A 3,829-nucleotide genomic window follows, 5' to 3' on the forward strand; every position below is an offset into this window, starting at 1 on the left:
CAAAATAATGTCATCACGCGAAGGAATCAAGGAAAATTAAGTGACTAAAAACAGAAGTGAATGAAATACGTACCAAACATTGCGATTTTGTAAGACACGAATTACTGCACTTAATATAACCACTTCATCGTCAAAGCAGGTCTGTGTTGACGATTGACACGAATCTGGCACTGATCAATGGAGAGCTGAACTGGCTGCTTCTGTGTCATAGGACGGTTTTACAGCTTTAAATGGATTGTCGAATCTATGTAGCAGTTTCCTCTTCATCGTCAGTTGAGGTGGCTTATTTGGTATGTCAAACAGTGTGGGTACTGCATTCCACATGAGTCCATTACCGTCTACGTTCATGAACTGGTTTTGTTCTAAATGTAGCGAACAAAACCTAATATTATTATACAGGTAAACTGGGTCTTTTCTCATAAGGTCTTTTCGTCTGCTATTAACTAGTCACTTCCTGCTCCTAAAACGACACATTAATCATTAATGCACATGTAGTTTGCAAGTGAATCAAGACGGTACAGTTTAGTAACATGATGGTATATACCTCTCAGGATCCTCAGGAAACCTAAAATAAGACAGTTCTGGTGTCTTCTTCCTGTTGTTGCTGCAATTTATTGCGCTGGAAACTCTCCCGCTTGTAAAAACCATTGTAAAAACCAAAATAGACAACCACTATTCGCTTTCACGATCGCGCCGAACTCACAGTTTAAGTTACTATCCGCTTGGGGCGATGCTGGCGCGGTAGGCAACAAAATCGATGCGAAGTGTCGCGCCTGTTATGTTCGACTGTGGTTAAGCGCCGCCACCAACTTAGTGTCGGCGCGTTCCGCCAGCCGGCGCTACAAACGTTCACGCCAAACGTTCAATCAGGCGCGAACTATGCACGCGCACGAGCCTTTTTCAGGCGCGGATGGGAACACTATGATATCACCATCCGCCAATCAGGGATCGCCAACGGCCGTCAATCATCACTTCGGAATGAGCGGAGGAAGACTGGAGCCGCCGTGTTAAATAGCCGGAAGAAAGGGAAACAGGCTCCTTGTACCATCCTCCACACCTACAAATCCCTCATCCGTCCTAACCTCTGTTATGCCAGCGTTGCCTGGATTTCCGCCCCCACCCGCTTTTACACGGCCCTCCAAATCCTTGAACGCCATGTGCTCTGCCTTGCCTTCCGTATCCGCCTTCCTTCCCCCACACGGCTCCTGTATGAACTGATCCCCTTCCCCCACCTCCTCCTGTTCCTCCAACATCTCCGCCTCCTTTACATTGTTCGCAGACTTGATCCCCCCCACCCTCTGGTTTCCTCCTTCCTCTCCACCCCCCGCCCATTGCCGCGCCTCTATCGCTGTATCCCTCCCTCTCTCCACCTTCACACCCTCCATCTCCTTCATCAGGGCAATTTCCAACGCCTCCCCCTCCCGGATGACGAACTTCGCCGTGACATCTACCCTTCCTTCCAACTATAACCTGGCCTTGTTCCCCCCCCCCTCCCCAGGGCCCCCTTTCCTCTTTCCTTCTTCTCCCAGAGCGGATTTCCCTCCGTCCCCCCTCCCCTGAGACCCTGCACCCCATACCTGCCTCTCTCCTTCCCACCCTACCTGGCCCTCTCCCGTGCGCCCCCTGCTCACCTCCCCCATCTCTTCCACTCCCTCCCTTCTTCAGGTCTCCCTCATCTCCTAGCGCCTGGCAGATCCTCTGTATTGCTCATCATCAGTGTGCCACATCAGTGTTGTGTTTAGTGCTGTGTGCGTCAAGAGATGTGATTTTAATTGTGTCCTGCCTTGAGGTTCGCCGTCAGTGTTCCGTTATGTGCTATGCCATCCGTAGCTACTTTTCTGCTCCAGTCATGCTGTGCCTTGTGTTCTTTTAACCGTCGCCGTGTGTGGCTTTTTATATGTGCTACTTTTAAACAGTTTTTTGTTATCTCCATTTTACAGTCACCCCGTTTTGTTTTGTTTTGTCTTCCATGCTGTTCCCCCTTTTTTATCTCTATGTTCACCTTATTCTCTCCTTTGCTGTTTTTTAATGTCTTCTATTGTTTTGTACTGTCTTTCGGCTGAAGAGCAGCGCCTATGCTGCTGCCAGCCCGCCCCGATGGGGAATTGAAACACAATAAAGGAAAAAAAAAAAAAAGGAAACAGGCGTCATTCGACCCACCGCGGACTGCCGTCCGGAAGATACGACGACGCAGCCGGAACGTCCAGGTGCCACGTCTTCGCTACGCCTGCCATTGACCCCGGACTCTGCACCCGCCAATTTCCCCGGCATCCGCCGGAAAGCGTTGAGAGGCAACCCGACAAAGGAACGTAAATTCAGTTCAGTCACTAATATTTCAATTCAATAAGGTGGCATATTCCTTGGCTTGTTATACAATTTTGGTAGGAAAATAAGCCTTTTGTTTTCCAAAAATAGTTAATCCTTTTGTAAAATTAAGCGGTGGCCTGCTCCATCCAATAAAAATTTTTGTTCGCATATGGGTGTTAATCGGTGGATATAACACTCCCCACCTAACAGAAGATCATAAAGAGCAAAGAAAGACCATCTGTACAGAGTTGATTGCCCGTTGGACGCTTATGACCACAATTTTTCTCGAATATAGTCACAGGCAATGAACATCGATTCATCACTTCGAACAGGAAAAAACGGAAGCCAATGAAGTGGTGCAAAGCAGCCTCCCTTCCGAAAATGAAGGGCAAAGCCGTACCCTCAGCCGGTAAGTGATGGGGACAGTCTCCTGAGACTCCGAAGGGTTTTATTCTATTTCATGTCCTCCATCATGGTGCAACAAGCAGGTCTGAAGTATATTGTGCAACCGTCAGGAAACTGAAGTAGCGACTTCAGCGTATTTGTTGTCACGAGAAAGCAAACGAAATTCTCCTTCTTCATTACAATGCTAGGCCTCGAACGAGTCTGCGCATCCGAGAGGAGATCATAGCATTTCATTGGACTGTTCTTCCTCATCCACCCTAAAGCCCTGATGGTTCAAGTGGTTCAAATGGCTCTGAGCACTGTGGGACTTAAGATCTGAGGTCATCAGTCGCCTAGAACTTAGAACTACTTAAACCTAACTAACCTAAGGACATCACACACATCCATGCCCGAGGCAGGATTCGAACCTACGACCGGAGCGGTCGCGCGGATCCAAACTGTAGCACCTAGAACCGCTCGGCCATTGCGCCCGGAACTCGCACAATCCGATTTACATTTATTTGGCTTCCGTGGGAAGCAGAACGTGGATGCAGGGGAGGTTATTGATGCTGTACGTCGTTGGCTCCGACGTTAGGAGTAGAGTGGTACCACGCAATCATACAGGCCCACCCAGTAACATGGCATAAAGGAACCGAAGTGAACGGACATTATGTTGAAAAAGATGATTTTGTACCCAAAAGAGTGGGGAATAACATGGAGTAAAATTGCAATTCTGAATTAAACCAACCTGCTTTAAGAAAAAAAGGGTGCATTACTTATTGAACGGCCCTCGTAGTTCCATTCTCATCCTCCACTTCTCGTTATTCATCTTCCTCTGATGATATTACACACGTCAAGTGACAGATGCCTGAATCTCCAGATATTTCAGATTTTCAAACTTGTTTTCAAACTTACTTCCATTTCACTTGCAACTGAACAATTTAATTGGAAAATATTCTACATCTACATACATACTCCGCAATCCACCATACAGTGCGTGGCGGAGGGTACCTCGTACCACAAGTAGCATCTTCTCTGCCTGTTCCACTCCCAAACTGAATGACGGAAAAATGACTGCCTATATGCCTCTGTACGAGCCCTAATCTCTCTTATCTTATCTTTGTGGTCTTCCCGCGAA

This window comes from Schistocerca cancellata, unplaced genomic scaffold, assembly GCF_023864275.1.
Source record: "Schistocerca cancellata isolate TAMUIC-IGC-003103 unplaced genomic scaffold, iqSchCanc2.1 HiC_scaffold_1106, whole genome shotgun sequence".
In the NCBI taxonomy this organism is placed as follows: Eukaryota; Metazoa; Arthropoda; class Insecta; order Orthoptera; family Acrididae; genus Schistocerca; species Schistocerca cancellata.